Genomic DNA, 17410 nt, shown 5'->3' on the forward strand with positions numbered 1-17410 from the left:
GAATCTCCTTCCTTAGAAGTTTTTAAGGTCAGGCTTGACAAAGCTCTGGCTGGGATGATTCAATTGGGGATCGGTCCTGCTTTGAGCAGGGGGTTGGACTAGATGACCTCCTGAGGTCCCTTCCAACCCTGATATTCTATGATTCTATGAAATGTAGTTCAAATACGTTTAGCAGTCTGATAGTCACACCCTGTTTTGAAGAATAAATTCACAGATTCTCATTAAGTATAATCCAGGCTTATAACATGATTTTCAACTTGAGTTGCCACACTAATTTCAACAATTTCCATCCCACCATCAACCTCAGCGTAGACCAGTCCACACAAGCGGTCCATTTCCTGGACACTACTGTGCGAATAAGCGATGGTCACTTAAACGCCACCCTATACCGGAAACCTACTGACCGCTGTACTTACCTACATGCCTCCAGCTTCCATCCAGGACACACCACACAATCCATTGTCTACAGCCAAGCTCTAAGATACAACCGCATTTGCTCCAATCCCTCAGACAGAGATAAACACCTACAAGATATCTGTCAAGCATTCTTAAAATTACAATACCCACCTGCTGAAGTGAAAAAACAGATTGACAGAGCCAGAAGAGTACCCAGAAGTCACCTACTACAGGACAGGCCCAACAAAGAAAATAACAGATCGCCACTAGCTGTCACCTTCAGCCCCCAACTAAAACCTCTCCAGCACATCATCAAAGATTTACAACTTATCCTGAAAAATGATCCCTCACTCTCACAGATCTTGGGAGACAGACCAGTCCTCGCTTACAGACAGCCCCCCAACCTGAAGGAAATACTCTCTAGCAACCACACAACAAAAACACTAACCCAGGAAACTATCCTTGCAACAAAGCCCAGTGCCAACTCTGTCCACATATTTACTCAAGTGACACCATCACAGGACCTAATCACATTAGCCACGCCATCAGGGGCTCGTTCACCTGCACATCTACCAATGTGATATATGCCTTCATGTGCCAGCAATGCCCCTCTGCCATGTACATTGGCCAAACCGGACAGTGTCTACTCAAAAGAATAAATCGACGCAAATCTGAGATCACGAATCATAACATTCAAAAACCGGTAGGAGAACTCTTCAACCTCTCTGGCCACTCAGTAAAAGATTTAAGGGTGGCAATTTTGCAACAGAAAAGTTTCAAAAACAGACTCCAAGGAGAAACTGCTGAGCTTGAATTAATATGCAAACTTGATGGCATTAACTTGGGTTTGAATAGAGACTGGGAGTGGCTGGGTCATTCCACATATTGAATCTATTTCCTTAAGTATCCTCACACCTTCTTGTCAACTGTCTAAATGGGCCATCTTGATTATCACAAATCCAGGTTTTCTCACCACCACCCCCCACCAAACTCACTCTCCTGCTGGCAATAGCTCATCCAAACTGACCACTCTCCCCACACTGTGCATGGCAATCAAGGTGGGCCACTTCCAGCATAAATCCAAGTTTAACCAGAACGTCGGGGGGGGGGGGGGGGGGGGGGGGGAACAAGGGGAAATAGGCTACCTTGCATAATGACTTAGCCACTCCCAGTCTCTATTTAAGCCTAAATTAATAGTATCCAATTTGCAAATGAATTCCATGAATTCAAACTGCTGAATTGGAATTCATTTGCAAATTGGATACTATTAATTTAGGCTTAAATAGAGACTGGGAGTGGCTAAGTCATTATGCAAGGTAGCCTATTTCCCCTTGTTTTTTCCTCTCCCCCCCCCCCCCCCCGACGTTCTGGTTAAACTTGGATTTATGCTGGAAGTGGCCCACCTTGATTGCCATGCACAGTGTGGGGAGAGTGGTCAGTTTGGATGAGCCATTGCCAGCAGGAGAGTGAGTTTGTGGGGGGTGGGGGGGGGGTGAGAAAACCTGGATTTGTGCTGGAAATGGCCCACCTTGATTATCATACACATTGTAGGGGGAGTGGTCACTTCGGATGAGCTGTTACCAGCAGGAGAGTGAGTTTGTGTGAGTATGGGGGTGGGGGAGTGAGAAAACCTGGATTTGTGCTGGAAATGGCCCACTTTGATTTTCATGCAGGTTGTAGGGAGAGTGGTCACTTTGGATAGGCTATTACCAGCAGGAGAGTGAGTTTGTGTGTGTGGTTTTTGAAGGGGGGTGAGGGGGTAAGAGAATCTGGATTTCTGCAGGAAATGGCCCACATTGATTATCATATGCTTTGTGAAGACAGTGGTCACTTTGGATGGGCTATTACCAGCAAGAGAGTGAGTTTGTGAGAGGGCGGAGGGTGAGAAAACCTGGATTTGTGCTGGAAATGGCCCAACTTGATAATCACTTTAGGTAAGCTATTACCAGCAGGAGAGTGGGGTGGGAGGAGGCATTGTTTCATGGTGTCTGTGTATAAAATGTCTTGTGCGATTTCCACAGCATGCATCCGATGAAGTGAGCTGTAGCTCACGAAAGCTCATGCTCAAATAAATTGGTTAGTCTCTAAGGTGCCACAAGTCCTCCTTTTCTTTTTATGAATTAAAGGCTCTACACTTTCAGGAAATGTCTGCTATGCTCCTTACTTACCACTAGCTGTCACTGCAGGCCAGAAGAGGATATTATTACCCAAAACACACAAATTTCAAGTCATTTGCCCCTTTATTTTATAGGGAAACATCTGGGCAACTTTGTATATCAAGATACAGAAGATACACTAGAAAAAATTAAGAACCAGAACCTCTGGCCTTCCAAATCACTGATTTTTTTTTAAAAAAAACCTATATCTTTGTGTAGGAAGTTTTAACAGGTTTACAAGTCCACTGGATTTCTGTGTATAAAAGCCAGGGCTAGCGTTAGGGGGTAGCAAGTAGGGCAGTTGCCTGGGACCCCATGCCACAGGGGGCCCCACAAAGCTATACTGCTCATGCTTCGGCTTCAGCCCCAGGTGGCGGGGCTCAAGGCCCTGGGCTTCAGCCCCATGCGGTGAGGCTTTGGCTTTCTACCGTAGGCCCCAGCAAGTGTAATGCTGGCCCTGGTTGGCAGCCCCCTGAAACCTGCTCATGGCCCCTCAGGGGGCCCCGGACCCCTGGTTGAGAACCACTGACCTATCTAACACACAATTGTCAGGTGTTTACATATTAAAAACAAAACAAACCGCACCCCAAAACCTTCATGTCCATTGGTACCCAGGTTGAAAGTTTCAGCAGAGAGGTCAAAGATGAAATGCAGCAGAGAGCTGCACTCTCACGCAGAGAGCTGATCCTTAGAGGCCACAGATAAAACATGTTGACAGTAAAGTTTCCACTCTTGGCATCGCTGCTGCACCTGGTTGTGGGAATAAACAGAAAATGCCTATTTTCCAAGGATGTCAGGTGCTAATTTTCCCAAAGATTAGAAGTTGCTTATTTTTAAAAGAATAAAACTAAAATACCCTGAAAAGAAGGGCATGGAAAACGTAATTGTACCTTTGTCATAGTGATATTTCTTTAATAAAGAGCTGGACTATTTGATTGGTCTCACATCTTGGATCATATCTAGAAATAAAAAGGAGAACATTAATCTCAATTTGCTCAATACTGTTGGGGCCTACACTGAGGAAGAACGTGGGGCAATACCTTTTCCTTGTTCAAATGAATTAAGTTCCTTCACTGCCCTTTTGATGTTTAACTATGACTATCAAAAGAGTGGCTGTGACCCTGTGTTCTAGCGAAAAGAAAAGGAGTACTTGTGGCACCTTAGAGACTAACCAATTTATTTGAGCATGAGCTTTCGTGAGCTACAGCTCACTTCATCAGATGCATGAAGCTGTAGCTCACGAAAGCTCATGCTCAAATAAATTGGTTAGTCTCTAAGGTGCCACAAGTCCTCCTTTTCTTTTTGCGAATACAGACTAACACGGCTGTTACTCTGAAACCTGTGTTCTAGCGATGTGTCACACAGAATTTTCAAACAGCAAACACCAAGCAAAACCTTGTGGTCCTTTTGTACAGACCTGTTATGTCATTCAAGGAGGTTAACATACTGTAGATAGAAGGACAGAAGAGAAAGGGCAGTTCAGTATCCTAAACACTTCCTGGAACAGGTCTGATTATGGTTCTTCAGACAAGGTGAAAAGTCTATACTTTGTGAAGAGCACCAAGTAGACGTTAGTTGGTTACACTGGTTTGAGTATATTTATTCTTTGTACTGTACATTCCCCACAACCCCTTTCAAAATGTTTATGTATACATGGCTATAATGTGAACGTTTTGTTTTATTGTTGTGGGTCCATGTGTGTCATGCATTCAGAATTACAGACACACTAAAAAATCTGAAGTGTGATCAGGCCATTGCAATATTTCAGGTGTACAATATACCATTAGGATACCCATCACATGCATTGTCTGTTCTTTCATCTCTGAAAGCAGCTTGCTCCAGTAATGGTTCGCTTGTTTGGAAAGTCCAAGCAGCCAGTCAATACATGGTGATCTCATCCTTTCAGGTTGTTTTTTGACCTTTTGCTATCTTCTTCCAATACAATTCTAAATTATTCGGCCAGCACCCATTAGTGGATATTTATACTGCACACAATGGGATGATCTTTGACCAGTATATACACTGTTGGTAAGAGCATACACAGTGAACCTTGTTAAATTCAGAGTGACTGCAGAATTGGCACCAACATGCTATGTTGACTAGGCACTTGTGCAATATGCAGCACAGGTTGCAGCTTTCTTTGTGGCAATGGCATTGTAATTAGGATAAAGGGTGAAGCAGCCGGATGCATAATTTGTTTCGGCCTGTTTTCTAGCCTGGCATTAATGAAGACACTGACTAATGTTCATGCTCTATTCTGCTGCTTCTTCCCTCATTGCCAGAAAAGCTTGATGCAATTATTTTTTAATTTTCATTTTATCAGATTAATTTGCTAGTTGGTGGATTAATTTTGCCCTGAGGCTGAGGCACAAAGCCATCGAGCTACCCTCAACACTTTAGATTTCAACTGCTTCTGGACTGCTTTTCTCGCTATAGTTTATGTCATTGCCACTTGTTACTTCACACACACCCCTGCAGAAGCATATGTATTGCTCTAAATGGAGTAATTCTGTTGCACTATGTCGAGTCAAGTTATGGTCAAATGTTTTCTAACTGCTGGGAGATGACTGTTCAGGAACTGCGAGTGGACACAGTTTTTAGGAAAAAGCAAATACTGAAGAAATGCAAAGGAAAAGACAATATTTTATGAAAAACAGCAAGAAATTGAATGAATATGGCATGTATCTCTCTAGATGTACACACATAACCCATGCTAACGGACAAAGGGGACAAAGAACTACGTTGTTTAGCATGTGCCATGCACATACATTCTAATTAAAAAGAGAAGGAAACACAGGGAATACACACAGCAGTATCCAGTCAGTAACATGTCCAGCTCCCTCATTACAGGTGGAAGAATAGAACAAGGCAGTGGTACACACAGCAGCTAGCTCATTACAAGAATGAAGTTTAAAAAGCAATTGCTTATTGCATGTGCACTATATTGTTTTCAACTTTATATGAAAATGTATCTCTGAGGCTTGCATTAAGGATTGACTCAGTGAAGACTGAATTTCAGCAGTGCCAAAACCTGCTCCCCCCTGCCCACTCACACACTTGTAGAGGAATACCAAGAGTTTTTAAGAGTAAATTTATTTCTGATAAAAGCAACAGATTATATCAGAGACCGTAGTCCTCTATTAACTCCACAACACATACAGAGAAACCTCCCCTTTTACCCTGCTAAATAGCCTAAACCCTAACCTGGAAGGATCACACTTAAGGGAGCCTATGTCTTCACTGAAAAAATAGATGTGATTTTTACATCAAGGTAACTAACTGCTGTAAAATCCTAATGGAGACACAGGACAGGTAGTTTTCAATCTCACTGCAGTAAGTTGAGGTAAACCCCAGGTGGGGGTATAGTGTTGACCTCAATGATGTGTTTTGAGGTCAAAACTACCAGTGTCTTCTCTCCACTAGGATTTGACACCTGGTTTTTCCAGTAGACTTGAACTCCTAGAAAAAGACTGTTCTGAACAAACTTCTGATGCCCAATAGCAAGCTAGCCTCAGATGTTAGCCAACTGCTGTTGGCTCATCTAGTAGAACCAGTATTTCCAGGGGCTTTTCTTTAGTGGAAAGGATGCTGCCATTGGCATGCTTGCAACAGATGAGTGCGCAGGCTGCAGAAAGAAGGTGGAGGAACACAATATTTCTCTGCTTGATGCCTGGATCTGACTAAGTAGTGCCATGATTTGAATCACTTATTTATCACAGCGATGTAGCCACATGCTGTGTTCCTTGTAACTCATGCTTTATTCCAGTCGGTGATGCTTCATTTTAAGCATTACATTATTAAGCTTTACTGTATTATGTTGTTAATGCCTCAGATCAGCTCTTTCACATGCTGAAATAGCTACACTAGGCTGTACATCGTCAAAAACTGTATCAAGCTCTCCCTTTTCAAACCCCAGTTAATCCCTTTTCCTGGGGTTTGGTCAAAGGCGATACGCAGAATTCTCCACAATGCCACTGCTTTCTTCCCAGAAACCAACCTTTTTCATATGTTGGGTTGCAGCATCCACAAATCATACTGTAATATTCTGCTGTCCATTTAAGTATCATTCTGCTTGATCCTGTTATTCTAGCATGTTTTCAACTAGAGTAACTAACACATTATTAAGAACTGCAGACAATAGAAAATTGAATTGTTGCTGAAAATGAGACCCCCAACTGGTTCCGAAAGTCATTAATATGCTAGCATAGACAGTGCATCTCTATTTTCAACACTGTTTCAGAGAGAGAGAGAGAGAGAGAGAGTGAGAGAGAGAGAGAGTCAGTCAATGGTAGAACTCTCATTGACTTCAATGGGGCCAGGATTTCCCTGGGTTTTGGATTATTCCTATCACAGGAGAAGAGGTAGAATGCTGGAACTAGAGCTGGTCAAAAAGAAAGAAAGAAAAAAGTTTTTTTTTTTAATTGATAGAATTTTTTTACCTGTTTTTTCAGCTGGCTCTAACTGGACCCTGAAGATTGTTGTGAGTGAAAATTGGGAGTGAAGCGAGAGCAACAGGACCTTCCAACCTCCCCCTCTCCCAATCCTTTTTGGGGAGAACACAGAGGGGGGAAGTTCATAGGAAGCTGCAGACTGTATGAGAGATGAACAGTGGCCAGGATGAGAGAGACAAAAGAGGGGGAAAAAACACAGAAAGGAGAGGGAGACTGAAGCTACAGGGTATCTCTGAACCAATGGGAGCTGACAGGTTTGACTTTCTGGGAATAATGAGAAATGTCTCCTGAGTAATTTTTTGTCCCTCACCACAGAGGGAATGCCTGCCTTGAAGGGTTTTTTGGGGGGTGTATATGGAGTTGTTCATACTACTAATTCTGAAGTTTTAGACAATATGGTAGGATTACTGGGCTCACAGCCAGCAAACTAGGAGACATCTGGTTATCCAACCCTAGTTAAATCTGCACTCTGCTTACTAGCCAGAAAGTTTGGGAACAACTGTACATAGTCATCTGCTCTCCCCTAAATTGTCACTCCTGTGAAGTAGCAGCTGTTATCTGTCACATGCTAGTTCTGACTACTAGACACATCTACAAACAATGTATCCTTGATCGCAACAAAAAGCATATTTGGTCTCCATCTTTCCCCGCCCCAAAAAACTCCCTGCTGTTGTCCAGCAACAGAGCAGCACTGCCTCCCTCTTCTTTTGGAGGAAAGTTTAAACTGAAACAAGATCTCTTTTCAGCTTATGTTAATGGCTCCACATTTGGAAACAGCTGTATTTTATTTTTGTACAGACCATATTGCACCCCAGAGCAAACATCTTGGCACAGAGTTTGAAGACCTTTGGAGAGTGCCAGAGTGGATTAGCCACATTTGAGCTTCTCTCTTCATTAGTTTCTGTCTTTATGATAACCATTAGAGACACTAGTTTAGCATGGGGGTGACACAGAAACCATCTGCTGGCCTTCCAAGAAAAGCATCTGATCCTCTGATGGAGGAAGAGCCAGGAGGAGCTCCCTGCTTCCCATCCATTTCCTCATAGAGGGGAAACTCAATGCCAAGATGTCTTACAATAAAGAGACACAACTACTTTCAGCCATGGAGTTCCACTAATTGCAGAAGGAATAAGATACATGTTAAATCCTGGCACTTTTCCCCCTCACTGCCAAAGAAAGTAGATATGATATAGTTTATATTTTCCTTCTGCTTGTACCCACCTCTTTGAGACTACCCAGATACTACGCAAACATTATGGGTGAGTATGTTCAGACCTATGTTACTTTGGCACATCTGAAAATGTTACCCAAAGTAACTTTACGAACTTGGCACTTAAATCCCATGGGAAGTCAGTGAGTCACTGGGTGCTTTTGAAAATTTTACCCTTACTCTTAAAAAAACTTTACAATTCTTTAATGATAACTTATTTTAATTAGTTAGCCCTATCTTTATCTGCTGAATGTCTTAAAAAAAAAAAAAGGCAGTCATCTTATTTTAGTCTAAACTTATCCTCCATCAGTCATGCAAATGCCTGCCTAGATAATGAAGCTGTGATGCCTTAGAATGCAAAGTGTGGGATTTCAGAGACTAGAAATGCCATTGGAAAAATGGACATAGTTCACAGGGTCTCAAGTACATGGCAGCTTTAAAAAGGGGGTTGTTTTAAAACATTTTATAGCCAATCACCTTCCTTATATCTGTAATTCTTCTGCTGTACCACTTTCTAAGAGACTCCAGAATCACTATCTTTGGTTTCAGACATACAACAGCTTCATAGGCAGCATCATCTCTAGTACTCTGAATATTTTCTTACATTTTCTGACTCAGAGAAGTAAGGCCCTGATGCTACAATACCTGCTAGGCCTGTATGGAGCCAGATGACAGTCAAGGAGAATCTGCATTGGAGGTAGCAGCCTCCTCCTGCATAGAGCTCATTACAAGATCAAGGAGTAATTTGTTATTTGGTACTTATATCTATACTGCGTCCTTCCACTCCTGATAAGTACTAGAGCAAGTAATGATCAAATACAGTTATAAAACTAACTTTAATTACTCACCGTTAGTATTTAAAGAAAGCTCATTCAACAGTCTCTAAAATTAATTATAGGTTAGATATTGTCATAGACCACCTATCCAGTCTGGCTTTAGGAGAGTTTCTACTCAGTAGGGTTACATCTCCGGACCTTCCAGTTTGGTTTGGTTGCGGCACTGACTTGGTCCTTCAGCTAAATCATAAAAGAAAAGTCCACTCCTTCCAGGTAATACAACTCCAAAACAAACAAAACTTTCACCCTCGTCTCAACCTCACACAAACACTCCTCCCAGAGGGTCTATCATCTTTTCTCAGCCTTTTCAAATCTTTCCTTGCTGTATCAACCCCACTTCCTACCTAGAGTCTCCCTCTTAACTTCCCACAGGGTTTTCTGTCTTATTTCTACCCACAGAAGGTCTGATTTAGTCACCCGTAACTTGTCTGTCATGTGAGTTTGCTCATTTTCTCCACTTGGGGAGGTGAGCTATTTGTGTGACAGGTGGGGCTGGATTAGGGTTGCCAACCCTCCAGGATTGGCCGGAGTCTCTCGGACTCTGCATCGATCTCCCAGTGACTATTGAAAGCAATCTGGGAGATTTTAATAGGATATTGTAAGAAAATGACATAACGTCATGTTGGGGAAAAAAATCTCCCAGAATAGCTTCAGTCAGAGCTGGCAACCCTAGGCTGGAACCATCTCCCCTTAAAGGGCCAGTCACCACATAACAGGTGTCAATGTTAGGCCCTTGAGTTTTAAGCACATAAATTAGCAGCTTTAATACAAGATTACTAACCAGAAGAATGAATCACAGAATACCAGGGTTGGAAGGGACCTTAAGAGGTCATCTAATCCAACCCCCTGCTCAAAGCAGGACCTATCCCCAATTTTTGCCCCAGATCCCAAATGGTCCCCTCAAGGATTGAACTCACAACCCTGGGTTTAGCAGGCCAATGCTCAAACCACTGAGCTATCCCCCCTCACCCCCCATTTATAGGTATAAATGACCACAACCTTTTTATTTAAATGCCTTATAGTGATAAAGAGCTCAATCTATTTGGCTTAACAAAAAGGTTATGGGCTGACTTGATTACAGTCTGCAAGTATCTACATGGGGCAAAAATATTTAATAATGGGCTCTTTGATCTAGCTGAGAAAGGTATTACATGATCCAATGGCTGGAAGCTCAAGCTAGACAAACTCAGACTGGAAATAAGGTGCAATTTTTTTAACTGTGAGAGTAATCAATGTATACAGGGTTGTGATGGATTCTCCATTGCTGACAATTTTTAAATCGAAACGCAATGGTTGTTTGACTCCAATCTTTCCTTATTTCCTTCATATATAGAGCTTGATCTGGAAAACTCTTATTCAAGCTGCTGAGGGTTTGCAAGATCAGGTAACTATATTATAAAAAATGTTTTGGTTCAAAGACTTTTTCTAAGGAGTCTGAGAAGTTCACATGTTAACAGGCTATGGCTGTAGATATTTTAAATTTATAAAACCCACTGTAGCAGTTCAATATCATACCACTGTCATCTTTTCTTTTCCCCTTTTGTCCTCTTTCTCATAAAAACTTTAGAAATCTGCCATTTATAAAAGCAGAAGTCTTACATTTGGAGACCACTCTACAGACTTGCATATATGACAAGTTGTAAGTGAATGTGTTGTCACCACACTGATGTTTGCTCTACAGTGTTTTACTATCATGAGCTAGACCTTAGCGATACATATACATCAATACCTATGCTCTGTTTTTATTGGTACTAGTGGTATTAGTGGCAAACGGAGTTTTGATGAAGAATGTGCAGTGATGACCTTTGTCATGCTTTTTTTCTCACTGGAACTTTGCTTCTGTGTGTAGTTGTACGTACAGTTGGAGTTTGTACAATCACTGCATGATTAAGAATAAAGCATTACAATATTTTAATTTATTAGATGAATTTGTTATGGATCTATAAGACCATCTCCTTATTTTTTTCTCGGGTCACCACTCTGGAGGTAGAGTTAAGGGTGTTTGGGTGCCTTAACTGTGGGCTTGTCTACACTACCTGCTGGATCAGTGGGCAGCGATCGATCCAGCAGGGGTCAATTTATCTCGTCATAGACGCGATAAATCTACTGCTGAGCGCTCTCCCATCGATCCGGTACTCCACCAGAACGAGAAGCTCAAGTGGAGTCAACGGGAGAGTGGCAGCTGTCGACTTACTGCAGTGAAAACACCGTGGTAAGTTGATCTATATACATCGACTTTAGCTACGTTATTCACGTAGCTGAAGTTGTGTAACTTAGATCGACCCCGCACAGTAGTGTAGACAAGTCCTGCATTTCCATACTTTCAAAGATTGTTTTTTTTAACTTTAGTCTTAACTCTGAATATACTGGGTTTCTAAGGCTATTTGTTGATAACTATAAAATTATTGTAAGATTATTTACCCTTAAATGACCCTTATGTCCTCTAAATTGTAACTCCAGATTAACCAAATTTAAATTTAGTCTTTGACTGGGAAACCAACCCTTTCCGTCAAATACATGATCTCACATTACTGCACATTTTATAAATACTACTATACATACATTTAACATAGTGCACAGAGGTATGTGGCTCAACTGCTCTATTAATTGATGCCATTAAGTTGTTTCTGCAACAGCTTGAGCAATGAAGAAAGACTGACAAACATAAAATCTTAAAGTTTGCACTATTTGCTACAGCCTTCAAGAGACACCATCAACTTGAAATATAGTTGACTTCTGAAGATTATTTAAAATTAGGCTCAGAAACTTCTGACTGCCACCGTCTGAGTCCTCCTGCTAGTTGTTCATTTTGCAATTGCAATTTCCTATTTTTAAAAGTGATTTTTTTTTGTCCTATTGCTGTGTGAAAGATCTATGCAAACAGTGGAAACTGATTAAAGCCAAGACACTGTGGAAAGTTACTTCAGTGCTTAACTTTACTTTTTTCAGTTTTAATGACCTAAGTTTAAGGCAATTTCACAAACTTTGGAAGAGGCAGTGTGGCCTATTGCAGCGACTCTCAACCTTTCCAAACTACTGTACCCCTTTCAGGAGTCTGATTTGTCTTACATACCCCAAGTTTAACTTAAAAACTACTTGCTTTCAAAAACCAGACATAAAAATAGAAAAGTGTCACAGCACACTATTATTGAAAAATTGCTGACTTTCTCATTTTGTCTGTATGAGATTTTAGTTTGTATTGACTTTGCTAGTGCTTTTTATGTAGTCTATTGTAAAAAGTAGGCAAATATCTAGATGAGTTGATGTGTTCCCTTGAAGGCTTCTGTATACCCCCAGGGGTACATGTACATAGGGTTGCCAACTTTCTACTTGCACAAAACCGGACACCCTCGTCACTTCCCCGAGGCCCCGCCTCTGCTCGCTCTATCCCCACTCCCTCCGTCATTCGCTCTTCCCCACCCCCACTCACTTTCATCAGGCTGGGGAAGGGGGTTAGGGTGCGGGAGACGGGTGAGGGATCTGGGGTGGGGCCGGAGATGAGGGGTTTGGGGTGCGGGAGAGGGCTCCGGGATGGGGTGCGGGCTCTGGGTGGGGCCAGAAATGAGTTGTTCAGGTTACAGGAGAGGGCTCTTGGCTGGGACAGGGGGTTGGGGTGTAGGAGGGAGTGAGGGCTCCAGCTGGGGGTGCAGGTTCTGGGGTGGGGCTGGGGATGAGGGGTTTGGGGTACAGGAGGGGGCAGGGTGTTGGGGGTGAGCTCTGGGAAGGAGTTTGGGTGCGGAAGGGGACTCTGGGCTGAGGCAGGGGTGCGGAAGGGGGGTGAGGGCTCCACCTGGGGGTTTGGGCTCTGGAGTGGGGCTGGGGACAAGGGGTTTGGGGTGTTGGGGGGGCTCTAGGAGGGAGTTTTAGTCCGGGAGGTGGCAGGGGGTTGGGGTGCGGGAGGGCGCGCAGAGTCCCAGAGGTGCATACAGCGGCTCCCAGAAATTGGCGGCCAGGTCCCTGCAGCCCCTGTGTGCACAGGTGGCCAGGGGAAGCTCCACACGCTGCTTTCGCACCTGCAGGCACTGCCCCCGCAGCTCCCATTCGTCACGGTTTCTGGCCAATGGGAGCTGCGGAGCTGGCTCTTTGGGCAGGGGCAGCGAGAAGAGCCTCCCCGGCCACCCATGCATCTAGGTGCTGCAGGAAACTGGTGGCTGCTTCCAGGAGCTGTGCAGAGCTAGGGAAGGCAGGAAGCCTGCCTTAGCCCCAGGCCCCCAACAGGACTTTTAATGGTCTGGTTGGCAGTGCCAATCGGAGCCGCCAGGGTCACTTTTCGACCGGGCGTTCTGATCGAAAACGGGACGCCTGGCAACCCTACATGTACCCCTGGTTGAGAACAACTGACCTACTGGACAGGCCACCGGCCTGGGACTCTATTCCCAGCTGTACCACTTGTCTGCTGGGTAGTCTTGGATAAGTCACTTCAGCTCCCTGTGCTCAGTTTCTTCATGTGTAAAATGGGGATAGTACTTACCTCCTTTGTAAAGCACTCTCAAATCTACTGATGAAAAGGACCATCTAAGAGCCATGTATTATTACTTACCCGTAGTCCAAACATATGATTTTTAACTTGTCTAAGTCCCTTTAATATCAAGCCAGTGCAGCAGAGCTGCACACTGGAACTTGTTGCTTTTACAAATTTCACAAACTTGAGCAGGATCCAGGAGCATTAGTAGGATGCTCCAAACCACTCGAAGGCCTTCAGAGAAGGAAGGAACTTGAGTTTCAGTTATTCAACCCAGTAGGTTGAGAACTTTGTATTGCAATCCTCAGTGCCAAATAACAGCATGGATTCACCAAGGGTAGGTCATGCCTGACTAATCTAATCGCCTTCTATGATGAGATTACTGGTTCTGTGGATGAAGGGAAAGCAGTGGATGTATTGTTTCTTGACTTTAGCAAATCTTTTGACACGGTCTCCCACAGTATTCTTGTCAGCAAGTTAAAGAAGTATGGGCTGGATGAATGCACTATAAGGTGGGTAGAAAGTTGACTAGATTGTCGGGCTCAACGGGTAGTGATCAATGGCTCCATGTCTAGTTGGCAGCCGGTGTCAAGTGGAGTGCCCCAGGGGTAGGTCCTGGGGCCGGTTTTGTTCAATATCTTCATAAATGATCTGGAGGACGGTGTGGATTGCACTCTCAGCAAATTTGCGGATGATACTAAACTGGGAGGAGTGGTAGATACGCTGGAGGGCAGGGATAGGATACAGAGGGACCTAGACAAATTGGAGGATTGGGCCAAAAGAAATCTGATGAGGTTCAACAAGGATAAGTGCAGGGTCCTGCACTTAGGACGGAAGAACCCAATGCACCGCTACAGACTAGGGACCAAATGGCTAGGCAGCAGTTCTGCGGAAAAGGACCTAGGGGTGACAGTGGACGAGAAGCTGGATATGAGTCAGCAGTGTGCCCTTGTTGCCAAGAAGGCCAATGGCATTTTGGGATGTATAAGTAGGGGCATAGCGAGCAGATCGAGGGACGTGATCGTTCCCCTCTATTCGACATTGGTGAGGCCTCATCTGGAGTACTGTGTCCAGTTTTGGGCCCCACACTACAAGAAGGATGTGGATAAATTGGAGAGAGTCCAGCGAAGGGCAACAAAAATGATTAGGGGACTGGAACACATGACTTATGAGGAGAGGCTGAGGGAACTGGGATTGTTTAGTCTGCGGAAGAGAAGAATGAGGGGGGATTTGATAGCTGCTTTCAACTACCTGAGAGGTGGTTCCAGAGAGGATGGTTCTAGACTATTCTCAGTGGTAGAAGATGACAGGACAAGGAGTAATGGTCTCAAGTTGCAGTGGGGGGAGGTTTAGGTTGGCTATTAGGAAAAACTTTTTCACTAGGAGGGTGGTGAAACACTGGAATGCGTTACCTAGGGAGGTGGTAGAATCTCCTTCCTTAGAAGTTTTTAAGGTCAGGCTTGACAAAGCCCTGGCTGGGATGATTTGATTGGGGATTGGTCCTGCTTTGAGCAGGGGGTTGGACTAGATGACCTCCTGAGGTCCCTTCCAACCCTGATATTCTATGATTCTATGATTCTATGAGTCTAATCTTGAGGCTGGATAAGTCACAAGCAGCGTCTCACTAAAACGTTGCCCACCTCTCCAGAAACAAACCAACCAAGCAAACAACACACTTGCATACTGCAATGTCACCAGCCATCAAGCAGCCCTGCCGTGTCACAGCACCCTCCCGCTCTCCCTTTTAGCCTGATGCAATGCCCAGAGCGGCAGCATGCACACAGATGGACTTGGGCAGCATTGATAGGAGCCAGAGTAACATCCGTGTTAGTCTGTATTCGCAAAAAGAAAAGGAGTACTTGTGGCACCTTAGAGACTAACCAATTTATTTGAGCATAAGCTTTCGGGAGCTACAGCTCACTTCATCAGATATTGCTCAGTCCTCCAGCTCTCCTCATGACAAGGGGAAAAGGCACAGAAGACTGGTGGGGGCTGGGAAGAGATTCCCCTAACTCCCCCAGCAATCTATAAAACTACAACTCCCAACATACCCCGAGCGCGCGTGCGCAGTGACGTCCCAGCGCCCTTTCGGGGCGCATGCGCAGCGGCGTGCGGGTCGGTTGAGTAAGGTGAGATGTGATTGGCTGCGGGGAGGCGGCCGAGTGTGGGAAGCGCAGTGACGGAAGGAGCGGGGGGCAAATGGCGGAGAGATGGTCCAGGGCCCTGTTCAAAGAGCAGCGATAATCCTGGTGCGGAGAAAGCGGCGCCGGAGGAGGCGGCGCCGGGGGTCCTAGCGCCAGCGCCCACCCCCCACCCCGGCGAGGGAGGCTCCGCTGGGGGGAGGGACGCGGAGGAGTCGCGTTGGCGAGCGTGTCCGCGGGCGGAGACTCGGGGCCGAGGAAGCCCAGGTAGCCGCGTTCTCGGGGGCGAGTTCGGAAAGTGCCGAGAGCAGGAGAGGGGTCCCCCGCCGCCTCCTTCCTCCCTGGGTGAGACTGAGGTAGGTACCGAGCGGCAGGGGGAGACCGGGGCGGCTACCCGGCTCCCTAGGCCTGTGAGGCCTCCAGCCCTGGGAAAAGGCCCTCTTGCTCCTTCCAGCGCGGCTGCCCCCCACCCCGTGCCTCCTGTTCTCTGTCGGGGCGGGGGGTCCACCGCGAGTGCGGAGGAGGCTGGAAAGTTCCAGCGGCCTAGGAAGTCCGGGCGCGGGAGGAGGGGGGCAACTTTCGCTCAACGCAGCTCCCTGCGAGCCGGGCCCGGAAGTTTGCGGGGAAGGGGAGTTGAGGGAACTTTCTCCACCTCCCCCGGTAGGTCGGAGGCTGGCTTCAGGCGCTGCTGTCTGGTGTGCAGAGGAGCAGGTGGCGCTTAATCCGGGTTGGGTGCGGAGCCTGCTGCTTCCTGTTCGCTCGGTGGGAGCCTACTTCGTCACTAAACACTCCGGGCAGCTACTTCGGTTCTTACTGCTTGGAGGTGGAAGGGCCGGAGGTGCGAGGGCAGGGAAGGGAGGGACACCGCATCACACATTGAGTCTATATGGAGGCATAGGATGATGGTGTCTCCCCTGGGATTTCATGCGCTTCGTATGTCTCGTTTAAACTATTTTTCTTCCCTTTGATTATGGAAGGGAAACGATGGGTAGAAAGTAAAGAGAAGTGGGCTACTTTCCTCCTTTAAAATGGACAGTCAGTCAGGTCTGGTTGGGCCTTAGCTTTTCAGAAAACAGTATTTAAAATAACCAGGAATAAGGTTCTTAAAATGGGTTTCAGTGAACAGAGTGCAGTGAACAGTTTGTATTTATATTGTCTGCATTGTTTGGTGCCCAAACATTGCACCATTGTGCTAGAGTAGGAGAGCTAGAAAGTGCTAGGACATAGAAACCAGAAAGTGAAACTAATAAATATATTGTTGAAGCTGAGTGGAAAAGCAAGAAGAGAATCAGCATTAATAAGTGGAAGTTAAATTAGTTTTTAAATATTCTGTGAAGCATTTAAAGTATTTTAAATCTGATTATGAACCTTAAAGATGGGTCATGAATTGATCATGTAGTAGTAATCACTTAATGCTCAACTGTTTACTAGCTCATATTTAACTTATCAAGTAGCACAACACAGATTTTTAATTTCTATATTCTTGTATAGTCTTAGAAATTTCTATTAGAATTTTCAGATAAAACAGTAGAGCATCTGTGAAAATATCAGTATATTTTATTAGGAATATAAGGAGGTTAGACCATATGGTACAGCTTTGTAGTTGCAATTGAATGACTTTTGGTAACTTGCTGCTTTTTTTTAAAGCAGTTTTTTGTGATTATTTAGACATGACAATATTTTTGCAGAGTGCTGAAAATGTGAAGTGCTATAAGTCTTTGAATCAGGGTTGGACAAAACTTGCATGTTGGTGAATAA

At 44.7% G+C, this 17410-nt stretch overlaps 1 protein-coding gene and 1 long non-coding RNA gene across 3 annotated transcripts in view; one reads left to right on the forward strand and one right to left on the reverse strand.

Annotated features, from left to right (window-relative positions):
• Window positions 1-9143: 9143 nt before the first annotated feature.
• On the reverse strand, window positions 9144-15667 carry LOC122466744. Its single transcript, XR_006292505.1, has 3 exons — window positions 15525-15667; window positions 10924-10928; window positions 9144-9271 (listed from the first exon to the last, which is right to left on the reverse strand). It is a non-coding gene; the product is annotated as an uncharacterized LOC122466744 (long non-coding RNA).
• The window catches only part of WAPL (WAPL cohesin release factor), a 127967-nt gene continuing 126195 nt past the window's right edge, over window positions 15639-17410 (forward strand). Inside the window, exon 1 of one of the 2 annotated variants that reach the window (XM_007054510.4) lies at window positions 15639-16008. The gene's annotated coding sequence lies outside the window, so the exon portion shown is untranslated. The remainder of the gene's footprint in view (window positions 16009-17410) is intronic. The other variant, XM_037905798.2, reaches the window with a different exon arrangement.

The sequence above is a fragment of the Chelonia mydas genome, chromosome 7 (genome assembly GCF_015237465.2).
Source record: "Chelonia mydas isolate rCheMyd1 chromosome 7, rCheMyd1.pri.v2, whole genome shotgun sequence".
Taxonomy (NCBI): Eukaryota; Metazoa; Chordata; order Testudines; family Cheloniidae; genus Chelonia; species Chelonia mydas.